The sequence below is a fragment of the Augochlora pura genome, chromosome 8 (assembly GCF_028453695.1).
Source record: "Augochlora pura isolate Apur16 chromosome 8, APUR_v2.2.1, whole genome shotgun sequence".
In the NCBI taxonomy this organism is placed as follows: domain Eukaryota; kingdom Metazoa; phylum Arthropoda; class Insecta; order Hymenoptera; family Halictidae; genus Augochlora; species Augochlora pura.
This window is the reverse complement of record NC_135779.1, coordinates 1,655,067-1,667,363: the sequence shown is the minus strand read 5'-3', so window position 1 is coordinate 1,667,363 and position 12,297 is coordinate 1,655,067. Positions and strand designations below refer to the sequence as shown.

The window sequence follows — 12,297 nt, the reverse complement described above, 5'->3', positions numbered from 1 at the left end:
GCTTCTCGAAATAATTTTCGAGGCGTTTCGCGCGACTCGGTCGAAACCGCCGAGCGGACCGGCGCGGATGCCGGAGGGAGCGGGGCAGCTAAGTTTTTCGCGAGTGCCTCTGAAAGGGATCAACAGCGCCAAGAGCCTTTTATTCTCCGGATGTCTATTAAGCCACCCCCCTCTTCCGTTCCTCTCCGGCGCTACCGTGCCCCGGAACCATCGGGATTATGAATAATTCGGAAGTATTTGCTTTTCCGCCTCCGCGTCTGAATTAATAAGAAGTCTCGGAAAATTCGTCGGCGGATGAGTGGACTTTATTGCAGCCGGGGCTTCGTCCGTTTCGCGTTTCGCGTACACGACGACGATGCCCCGTGGCCTCCTCCGCTTAAGCCCTCCGCTCGGCCGCCTGCCGAAGCCAGGCGCTCGGTAAATATATACAGTAGCTGATTAATCGAGAATTAATTAGCTTGCGCTCGGCTACCGCCCGTTCCCCGAAGGGCCGACTGCAACGCTGCAGCTGCGATTTTTATCCTCGCGAGCTCTGCTTCCGGAGACCGAACGCTACACGCCGTGAATCGAATTTCGTCTGTGGGAATTCTTTGCGATCGTTAACCCGTTGCCGTGTCATTTCCTTCGCAGCCATGATGATTAGTAATATTCCGATTGTTATAACTTCCAGGAGAAAACAAGACGATTTAAAGAAATTGTAAGTATCAAAAATGGTAAGATTATAAATGATAAATAACAAATAAATGTATCGATGACAAGAAGTCAGATAATTATTCACGGAAACGCTATGAGTTTGGAAAAATATTTTGGTACTCAAGTTAAAATGGCTCCGACCGCAAAGGGTTGAACAGAGTAGCGAGAACGCAGTGAATATTGTTACGGTGAATTTTCCAAAACCCAGCAAAATTCAACCGTGCCTAAGAGGTTAATGATTGGAAGAGGTTATGGGGTTAAAATAGAGTGGACGCAGCGCTGTTTCGGATTTTCTAGCGCTATCGCGTCCAAGGGTTGATCTCCAATTCCGCAGTCTACGGCCAGCCATTCCGCGACCGTGCGTCGCCGATGCGCACGAACAGGAAATAAAAGGCGCCGTCTAATAGAATTACGTAGCCTGCCGAGCGACCGGGCAGGGCGGCACGTATCGCCGCCAACAGGAATCGGATTTTCCTGGTGCGGCGCGCGTGTACCGGAATTTATCCAATCCCAAGAACCTCGGATTAGATTGGCCCTCGAGCCTTTCCGGCCTGCTGCCGCGCCCGCAGAGATTACTAAAACATATTCGTTATTAATCCGCGGGATCGCGGGGGCCCGCCGATCATTCCCGAAGTGCACTCACCCCGCATTTCCCACCGGCTGCCGCTCCCTCCGCTCCCTCGACTACCCTTTGCCATCGGCAACCGCCACGCTATATACGTAGCTCCAGTTTTCGCGAATACCCGAGACTAATTCAATCGCACGATTTTCCTCGCGGAAAAAGCTCGTCTTATCGATGCGAGCTTTTATTTATTCTAGGCGATTTTCTCGATTTTTTAAGGTGACAGTAAGAGGCGTTGGAATTTAAGGGTCGCGAGTAAAGGAAGCTCGAATTGCTTGCGAAACTGCTGACCGTCGACGGCTGTCGTTTCCGGGGGAAAACTTGATAGAAAGTGTACGGGTTCCGAGGAAAGGCGCCGCGAAAGTTTCGAAGAGTTCCGTGGTATGTGCTCGATACTTTTGCGAATCTGAGTCGGTATGATTTTAAAGAACGATTCCCTTTTGTTTGTCGGCGCGAGCGATATCGTGGGGCCACTGTAAATGAAATCTCGGTAATTAGTTTCTTGATAAGTTGTAATATTCCTAATAATGTCTGGATCATCTCTAGTAATTTTTGAATAATTTCTGAATTTCTAGCAATTTTTTCTAGTTTGAAAAAAAGACAGAGCAAGCGAAGCGAAGTGAAAACACCATTCGAATCCCTCAGACGTTCGTTTCTCGCGATTTAGCATATCAGCGAATTCGGCAAGACGAAATATCGTGCGATAAAGCGAAACTATAGAAAGGATCCACGAGGTCAGCTGCGCCAGTGCGGAGGAACAATCGAAACCGCGTTTTCGATTTCGAGGCACGTTTTCTAATCTCGAAGAAGACGTTCCTCCACCCGGCAGCTAATTGCAATTGGTTACACTGCCGACTTGGCCGAGAAGAAATCGGCCGATTGGCGTCGTACCCTCCGGATTGGTTTTCCGATCCTCGAAATCGCGAGTCGCGCGGGACGGGGAACCGGAGACCGTCGAAGACGGACACGCCGTTGCATTTTAAAGTTTCCGAGTCGACGGAGTCCTTTGTTAAGTTACGGAGCCCTCTGTCAGAGGTTGGACGCGCTGTTTCACTGCTAACGACGCCCCATCGATTTCTACGCGTCCTCGGCGACGCCGCCGAATTTCAATGTATCCCCGAATGCGCAAATATAAAGTTTTCCAGTAATTTTCCAGTAAGTTTTCCAGTTTTCCGGGTCGATTTTGAAATGGGATAAAATGGGCCGTGTACGAGGTGTTGATATATACACGGAGCGGAGGCACGCGGATCGCGGGCGTCGCCGTTCGCCCGATCGATCGCGCACGAGGGAAACACCGAGCGTGTGCGCGTCGTCGCTTAATTAAGAGCCGGCTGGATGGCTTATAATTACGGCCTGTTTACCGGAACTGGGGACGTAAGAAGATAATTGCTGGCAGGTTGACGATCCCGCCATGGGCTCGTCTTCTCCCTTTCCCCCGGGGGGGGGGGGGTTGTGTTAGGGGAGGGGGTGAACATCTCATAAAAGCCTGCCGATGATAACTTCCTACGGAGCGAGGGCGGGTAAATTGACGCGGAACACCGCTCGCGGAACCACCCCTACCCTCCTCCCCCTCCCTCCCGACACCGTAATTTCGACGCTACTCGCGTTAATTATTCCCCTTATTGCCACGAAATATGCTGACGGTCGCTCGACCCCTTCCGTCTTGCCGCGCGCGAAAACCTGCGGGAAATTCTTCGGGAACCTTGATGTCACAGGCTTCGAGGTCCGATGCTTCGATTTCTCGGTTTCGGAGCGAGCTTGTCAAAGATATCGATATATAATTACAAACCATAAAAATTATTCTAGAGTTACACTAAAAAATCGAATACAAAGGCTTAAATTGTCTACTATATAAATAAATATTAAAACACCAAGGTTTTGATTATCCTTGCAGCTTATATCGTACTTCAGATTTTATATTCCGAAACTAACAAAATATTATTTCGATTAACATTTTATTTCGCCCGCAACCCCGCCACGTATACCGGGGTGTCGTTCCGGGATTGTTATAAAAATAAATGCAGCGCTCTCGCAAGGATCCGGGGTCGTTTCCATCGCGAGAGAAATTCGATGTTGGTCCCCGGCTCGCCAGAAAAAGATTTTCCTAACGACGGCTCATCAAGCGATGCCCGTGCAAGCGTAGCGACTTTTTCCAAAGCTATTTCCTCGGATCTCCATTAGAGGAGAGCGCCCGTTTTCCGTCCGTCTTGTCCCTTCGCGTCGGCGACGAAGGGGGAGAGGTAACTCTCTCGTGTTCCTGTCGGGTTTAAGGTCAGCCCGACGGACGCCATTTTTCCGTGGCAGCGCGACGGACGTAAGAGGATTAAAGCCGGTTTTCTTGCCGGCGGATTTGCCGGCGGCGCGCAGATGCTGCCGGTTTGCCGGCCATTTCCGGTGCCCCGGTATCCCTCGGACCTAACAACTCTTTCGTTCGCTGACCGCTTCTAGCGTCGCAGTACACTAGGCTTCCAGATATTACAACGCGCCGTGTGCAATTTCTTTAAGTTTTACCTTTATATTATAATATCATTTTTGCTCTCTTTTCTTTTTTATTATATTAACCCTTTGAACTGTAATAACGAGTCCGACTCGTGGTGAAGATTTTATGCAAGCTCTGCTAAATATAATTATTATTAATTTTTATTACATAGAAATAAAAAAGAAAAAAAAATTGTCTGGCCCTATTAAGTAAAATATTTAATAAAAATATTAGTGCAAAGGGTTAATATATAATAACCTATTTATAAGGTTACTCCGAACTCTGTACAGTAACTCCATGTGACTCAAAAGGGCCTTGCTAGCCCGTTAATAAATAGTAATAATAATAATAATAATAATACTAGCAATCAGTCCCCGAGTCCGAGGCTCTCGGTCCGCGTCGATAGTCGGCGCAATTAATGGGAATATATCGACGACCCCCGGACACCTGTCATCGTCGCGGCTCGAGCGAGATCGATATCCGTTTCGACGGAGCCCAGCACGCCGTTCGCGGGTCGCCCCGTGTGTTACTTTCTCGTGTTCCGAGTTCGTAACGCGCGTCGACAGAAACGTCGACGATTCCGTCGACGCGCGACCGTTCGATCGTTAATTATGCAGTCGAGTTTCGGAATAACTGAATATTTTTCGGGGGCGGGGGTCGGTAAATCGTAGTAATAACAATAACCGTGCCGGTGATTCGATTTTATCGCGCAGCCCGAGCGATCCCGACGGTAATGGTTTATTTAGCGGCAAATGTTACAGTTCGGATATACCTTGCGGTATAATATTTGCCGTGGCTCGCCTTGCCGCGCGGCGTGTTTGCCTCGTTATCGATGTAATACGGCTTCTCCATTTCCTAATATTACCATTGGATCGCCACCCACACGCCCCGGCTCCTCCTCACCCCTTTGTTCGCGATATAACGTGTCCGCAGCTGCGGCCGGTTACAGTCGTTTTATTATTTCCTATTGTGCGAAATCCGCCGACTGTAAATTTATCGCCGCGTCTCGTCCGCGAGCGGTAAACTTTCGCGTACACTTCGGCTGTTTCGAAATGCCACGGTCGTTGCGATTGGTGTCGCGTCGGACATCGCGAGCCAATTAAAAGCTGCGAATTAAATGACGTACTCACGATATGGGGGATGAGGTGTGGCGTCTTGACGTCGCAGCTCGACCTGCAAGAACCAAGAAGAGTCCGTCAGACACCGCCGACAAACGTCGCTGTAAAAACATATTAATAATAATAATAATAATAATAATAGAGGGACCGACTTAATTAATTCTCGAAATATGAAATTTTTCAGAGGAGCGCCGCAGTAATTAGAATTTATTTGCAACGAGCTCTCTCCTCGGAGAACTTCTCCTCACGTTCCGCCGCGAGAATTCTGTTGACGCGGGCCATTCGGGATAAAATTCAAGCTTTTTAATCACCGAAAACTGATTAAAACAATCTCCCGGCTAACGCGGAAAGGTGCGGTTTGTCGCCGGGATGTTTTCGCCGCACGAAAATTCGGCGCGCGCGAGCTAAAACCCGGCTCCAATTAAAACGCGGGCCACCAATCTGCGGGACGTTGCGCGAGTTCGCGTTTTAATCCTGGTTTCGCTGCCTAATTAGAGGGCGGGGAACGCGGTTCTAAAATTGCGAACAATTCAGCGGCGCAACGGAGCGCGGCACGATTAGCCGGGTCGCGCGTCGAGAAGACGAAGCCCGACGGTCGTTCGCGAAACATTCCGCGAGGCTCGAAGATGGCCTCTCTCTCTCTCGACGGAGCGGGCTGTTCCTCGAACTTGGGTAGAACGGGGGTAAATTGCCGGAGCGTTCGCGAGCGAAATCGGCAACAGAGCGAGTCGGCCGGGCCGTAAAAAACTCTTAATCCGGAAAACTCAGCGATTCCGAGACCCGTAGCTCCTGAGGTGCCAATAAAATGCTTGCTCGCCTGGCGCGAGGTCGGCGGAGGCGACGTAAAAACGAGGCTTCGTTTCGCGCGTACACACACACACCCTCTCTCGACGCCTGTTGAAAAATCGATGGCCAAAGGGGCGACGGTTCACCCGTCGATTTTTCGATGTTGCCCTCTGGCAGTCGTCGCCGCCCCTCTCGGGCTAATTCAAAGTTCAAACCCCGGGGTCCGCTTCTTTTTTTTCCGCCTCGGTCGGCACCGCGCGCCGATTCGAATCTCGTTGGCGGCGTCCCCGACGCGACCCGCCGGCTCGATTTCCATTTCAAATCGCCGGGGCGCGTTCTTCCGGGCCGGAATATCGCCGGCCCGGGTCCGATGGTAATCGCTCCGATCGGAATCGCGTTGTTCGCGGGCCGCCGCGCCGCGTGCCTCTGCGTGCCGCCGCGAATCTCGTCAAGTGCGATACCGGTCTGGCCGAGCTTTGAATACAGAAAGCCCGGATCCGCGCGAGAAAGCAAACAAGCGGCGCCCTCGTAGAAACGGAATTACGGGCGGGCCGCGCCAACGGAGCCTGCACGGGGCATGCAGATGAGAACGAACTCCGCCGCGGGCGGAAAAATCGAGTTGCTCCGACGATGAACCCCCCGTCCCATCGGCTCGTCAAATTGTTTCGGGGACAGCCGCAGTGCCCCGACCCCCGTAAACCGACGAATCCTTTCCGGCGCCGGGTTATCCGCTTTTGCCCTCGCATCTTATCCGCGAACAAGCGCGCTTCAAAAATCCGCTTGAAAGAAAATGCGCGATGCGTCGTGGAGGTGCACGAGGCTCGGTCTCGAATTTCGCTCGCGCGGCGCGTCGCGTCGCTTCGCTATCTCGCAGAGGAGCAAAGCTAATTGTCGGCAGCTGCAAATAGATTCGGCGCGGTTCTAACGAGCTCCGACGATACAATTTGCGAGCGTGGCGCAGGCTACGTGTTTTTCCCGGTGCCTGGCGCGTCGCGTCGGAGTTTCTGAGGAAATTCGAGCCGACAGTCCGCCTCGTCGCGACTCGCTGCAGGCTCATTGGATTAGCCGGATACGCGTCGATGCGCTTAATTCGGTGAAAAGGACGCGGCGGGGTGGGGTGGGGAGGACGGGCTTTCCAATTTGAATCCGAGGATGCCGCGCGCGATCGCGCCGCGCTCGTCGCGGCCCGCGCGCGTTTCCGGCCGCGCTTCCGCACGCAAATCGGGGGCGGCGTTGTCCACCCGCGCCGAAAAATCCACGGAATTTATGGCGCAATCTGTCCCCGGCCGGGCGACGCCTCGATTCCGGTTTTCTTTCCGCGCTGGGACACACCGGTGATTTCACGCTCCGTGTTCAACGAACGAGAACACGGGGGTCCGCTCTCGTCTCCGTGGCCGGGGGCTGCGCGGGAATTGCGCGCGCCCGGGATATCCTCGTCGCCGGTTAATGGAATCGCTCGGCCTCGCGACTTCGAAATTGCTTCCCCGGCGACCGCTTGCCATTTTCGTCGGCCGTGATTGCCGCGTTCCCGCGACGTCCACCCCCGACCCGAATCGAACTATTTCCGCTGGCCGCGATCGCCTCGCGTTCGTTAGCGTGCGAGCAAGATTTATTCGAGCCCCGACGAGCTGTTAACGCGGGCTGATCGACGAACCCGCTTCGAGCTGCTGTTCCGTGTTACTACCAGAGCGCGTTAACCCCTTGCACTGCGACGCTTCTATCATTCATTAGTAAAAATACCAAGAGCCAAACAGAAAAGAATTTTCGGACTACAAGAAAAGAATAATCGTTCGAACTATGCTACAATTAGCAATTCATCTGAGCTCCAATTCGATGAACGGTTGTCTCGCGCCTGGAGCGCCAGCCCAACGTCTCCAGAATTCCGCTTTACGCTCCGCTCGTTATCGATGCGCTCGGGGGACAGGCCGGGATACTGTTGTAGTTGCGGATTTTATTATGGTTGTCGTTGACCCCGGCGCAACGCGCCGCTCTGGGAATTCGATAAGGCGAGAGAGCGAGAGAGAGAGAGAGAGAGAGAGAGAGAGAGAGAAATAGAGATAGAGAGGCCGCTCGTAAGCGATACAGAAATACGAGGGGAACGTGAGACGGCGCGCGGTGCCGTCGCAGAGCCTGGGTAACTGCGGCTCCCGACACAGGTCACGTAGCCGCCGGTAGGTAAGCAATCGATTACCACCGGGAATAAAAGTAATTGCTTTATAGTTCTCTGGCTGTCTCGGCTACCAATAGCGCCGGGTCTCCCCGGCGCGTCCGCTTCGGGAAAACTCTATCCGCGGCGAGCAAACAACGACGCGGCCGGCTAAATTGCTCCTGGACTTTTCTTGAACGCGATTGCGCTCGGATCTATTTTATGTTCATTTTGGATCCGTTTTGGGTCACTACTGTCTCGCGTTCTAAAATGGATGACTTAGAGATGTCTTATTTTTGGTGTTTAAAAGATGTCTGATTTGGGATGTCTTTAAGATGTTTAATTTGGGATGTGTTTTGAGATATAAAATATTTTTAGTATTGTCGATAATATAGCCGAAAGACGTTTATAAGACGTTCATAAGACGTCCATAAGTCGCCCATAAGATACCTAAAGCGCGCTTTAAAGACGTCTAATACAAGACGTCCGTAAGCCTAAGATGTCAGAATGTCCTATACCAGACGTCTTAAAGACGTTTTCGTGCTCTGATTTGAACCCGCTAGTTCGCCTTACTGACGAGTCCACTAGCGGACCCAAAACTAAAAACTCCAGCCTCAAACCTTTTCCTCGCCAATAAATTCACAAAGCTCATAGACCAGCACAGATTGGTATTTTTAACTCTAATCGACTCAGCAGCGAAGGAAATCGTAACGTGACAACTTAAGAACGACGTTCCGCGACAGCAAACAGCCGGTGTTTGCCGGCACCAGCGATTTCCACGTGAGATCGAGAGTCGCCTCCAGGTCCCTCGACACACCCCCCGGAACGCTTTTAATTGGATCTTTTCGAGACGCGGCCCGATCCTCTCCGATTCCCTCGACCGTAGCACAGAGATGTCCGGACGTTGAAGAGGGACCGGAAGCACCTGGACAGCCCGGCGAGAGCCGAGCTCTCTTGCCCCGGGTACTCGGCGGCTGTTTTCCCGCGGTGTTTGCCGACGGTCTTGCCTCTGTCGCCGCGCGACGGACCCGGCAAGGAAAGAGGGAGGATACCCTTTTTTTCCAGCTGTTATTCCAGCGCCGGCCAACAGAATGGCGGTCGGAAAATACTTTCGCCCCGGGATCTCTCCTTTTGCCGGCTATACCCGTGCTCTAAGCGGACCGCGCTCGCGAGCTTATGCAAACTCGTGTTTTTCTAGGATTCTTTTCGTGGCAGCGATAGCTTCGTGAAAAAAAAGCCAACTGTTCTTTCTATCCCTTGCTTTTGGACAAATAAACGTAAATGCTGGTTACGCGGCTCTCTCGTTGGCGCTTTACGACTATTGCTTCGTTGGATCTTGGATCCGGGGAGACTAGCATGGCTAACCCTTTGCCAAACAATTTTCTTAAACAAAAAAATATTAAAAGAATATTAAAAACAGTAATAAAATATTGAAAATATTAAAAAAAGTCTTAATATCAATAAAATATCGAAAATACTAAGAAAATGTCAACACTATTTTGTTAATTGAATAATTTTTGTTGGGGTTTCAGAGGCGCCACTCGAGGGCAAAGGGTTGAGGAACAGTTCAGGTAGAACAAGAATCGCCGGGTTGGCCAATAAAGAACAGGTCGAAGAGGACGGTGGCAGAGAGAGAGAGAGAGAGAGAGAGAGAGAGGCGGAGAGGAAGGGAAGGAACTGCGCTGATGCTGGATGCTCGTTTCACCGGGGATTCGGATTCGCTCATTGGCTCGCGTAATCCGTGCCGCACCGGCACGGCAAGAACGGGAATTTTCGCCCCGGTCTTCCTAAAAAGGATACGCCGCGGCTCGACGCGTTCCAGCTTGAAAAGGACTTCGCCTCGGACGATTTATTATTCGAGATCCGCGACCGACCCCGATTCGACCGCTGCTTTTCACTCGACTTTTTCTACTCCTCCACCTATCCCTCCTCCGCCTTTGTTTCCCCGTACACGCGACGAGATCGAGTTGACGCGGCTCCCAATGACTTTTTAAAACGACAGGCATAGCATCAAGTGACTTGATTTAACCCTTTGCACTCGAAGCCATTTTATTAGAATTATAAATTGATTATGGGAATAATTAATTATTACACACTATTAGAACTATTATTAATTAAAGAAAGGTATAGATTACGTCCTTTCTATTTGAGACATTTCAGGTTATGTCAGGTTATAACTAACACGAATCTTGTAACTCGAAATTATAAAATAAACCATCGCGTGCCTTCACAACTTAAACATATTCGTTGGTAAATAAATGAACCGTCCATTCGATTGATTTTTGCATTCAACTTATTTGTTGAATTTCAACACATTTCAACTGGAAACCCTTTTCGCCCCGCGGCGACAGCGAATTTTTCAGGGATCTTCCCCGCAGAGGATCCTTTGATCCGAGGATCCCGTGTCTTCGCCGTGCGTGGATCGGGAGGTGCCGACCGGAACGCAGCGGATTAACGAGCGTGGATTTAAAAAAGGAAACGGCCACGTCGCGGCCGCTATAAATCGTCGAACGCCGAGGAGATTGCAGAGCGCGGGGACCGCGGCGTCGTGTCACCGTAATTAGTCGGCCGGCGAGCTAACAAGTCGCGACAAGGCGGACGATAATGATGTAGAGGATGCCAATTAATTCGTTCGAATTCCGTCGATGCTCGATTGAGAGATCAACGGCGCGAATGACTGGCGCGAAACGGCGCCGAGACCACAAAATACGGTCGCCTTGGTCGAAGAAAGTCGCTCGATAAAGTAGTCGCTTGATAAAGTCATCGAACTGGTAATTTAGATATAGTTCGATCAAATTTAATTTAGATATAGTTTGATTAAATTTAATTTAGATATAGTTTGATCAAATTTAAATTAGATCAAACTTTGTTGACTAAAATCTCACGATTTCGCGAGGGATTTTTAAATGTTGGTCGACGAGTTAACTGCCTCGTGGCAAAGTGATCAACGCCAAGATCGGTGCTGCTCGCGGAAGATACGCGGGTAATCTCGTGTGTGGCTAATGGAGCCGCTGTCCGGGTAATGGCGACGGGTCGAAACTTTCCCAAACGATGCCGCGGCTAACAAGCTGCGAGAGTATCGAAACTCTCGGCGTCGCGAATTAACCGAATTGATGAGCGCAGCACGCTCGAAAGAAACTGTCTTATCGTCGACCATCTTTTTGCCCGATAATGCGCAGCTCCGACGATTCGAGACGATCTTTCGCGAAACCTGCTGACTAGGTTTCATTCGCGGAGCTTCCATTCCGGTCTAAGACGGCGTCGAATCCCGATCGGGACACAGTTATCCAGAGAAAAGATGAAAATAACCGGGAGCTGAATTTTTTCGCGAGAAAAGCGCTTCGCAGGTGATTCGATCCGAGTCGCCGCGGTTCGCTCGCGAGAATCGATTTCGTCGGGGTTTTAATCGTCTTAAATTCAGGTTCTTCGATTATCGGGCCGGTCGGTGAATTAAACAGCGTCCCGACGATCCGGCGCCGATGCATTATTTACGATCGCGTCTTGGCGACGCGAGATTCGGAGCGGCGCGCCGCGTTTAGTATTCCCTTTGGCGCTTGTCAATCAGCGCGAGGTTTCGCGCGCCGGAAATTCCATCTGGAAATCCCGGTAGGGCATCCCTCTGTGATTAGCCGGGAGCCGGCTTCTGCCGGTGACGCGCTCGAAATTTCCTTGCCGGTGCAACGAGATCGGCGGCCCGGCAAAAAATTCCCTTTGAGAGCACGGACTCGGATTCGACGAATCGATAACGCGATCGGTGCAGCGATGTAACCCGTGACAGCCCGGATTTGTTGGTTCAACGTTGCCACGGTCCCTTTTCCGTCGTTCGTTGATGTTTTCCAAATGCTTGTACCGCGCGATGTTACATTATTCGACAAAGAGAAATGCGAAGACGAATGCTTGCAGGAGCAAGAATAATTTCAAAAAGTATCACGTTGGAAACTATGAAACGGGCGTTTTTGTATAGCCTTTGCACAGCTGCGACGCCCGTTTCATAGTTTCCACGCTAATATAATACATCAGGGTTTGGGAACGTTCTTTCGTCGAGTCGTCGGCGTATCGACCAGACGCCGCGAGGTCGAACCGGCATTCGATTAGCGAATATTCCGCAGGATAAACGAGGCCCTTTGCCTCCCGACCGTTCGCCGGCGCTAATCGCTCGAAAGTTCGCGCGCCGTAAAAAGGCCGCGTCGAATTTTCCGCGCGGCGGCGGCCCCCGACGTTTTCCCACTCCGTCCGAGCCGCGCCGGGAGTATTAAACGCTGCCTCGCTATCGTTAGCGATTAATTACGCGGGGCGCAACTTTCGTAAAAGTTTCGCGCCGCGCGCGCGGTAATCGCGGGGAAAAAAATGCACGGCTACGCTTCCGGTGTCCCCGTGGAACGTGACATTTTCCGCGGAAATTTCTGAAAAGTTAGCTGCGAAACTTCCCGGCAGCACCCCCCCCCCCCCCCCC

The 12,297-nt window shown here is 51.4% G+C and overlaps 1 long non-coding RNA gene across 1 annotated transcript in view; it reads right to left on the bottom strand.

The window, feature by feature from the left end:
* Window positions 1–4,924: 4,924 nt before the first annotated feature.
* LOC144474318 (uncharacterized) overlaps window positions 4,925–12,297 on the bottom strand; it is a 111,047-nt gene continuing 103,674 nt past the window's right edge. The window contains exon 3 of the long non-coding RNA XR_013494724.1: window positions 4,925–4,967. This is a non-coding gene — a long non-coding RNA (uncharacterized LOC144474318). The remainder of the gene's footprint in view (window positions 4,968–12,297) is intronic.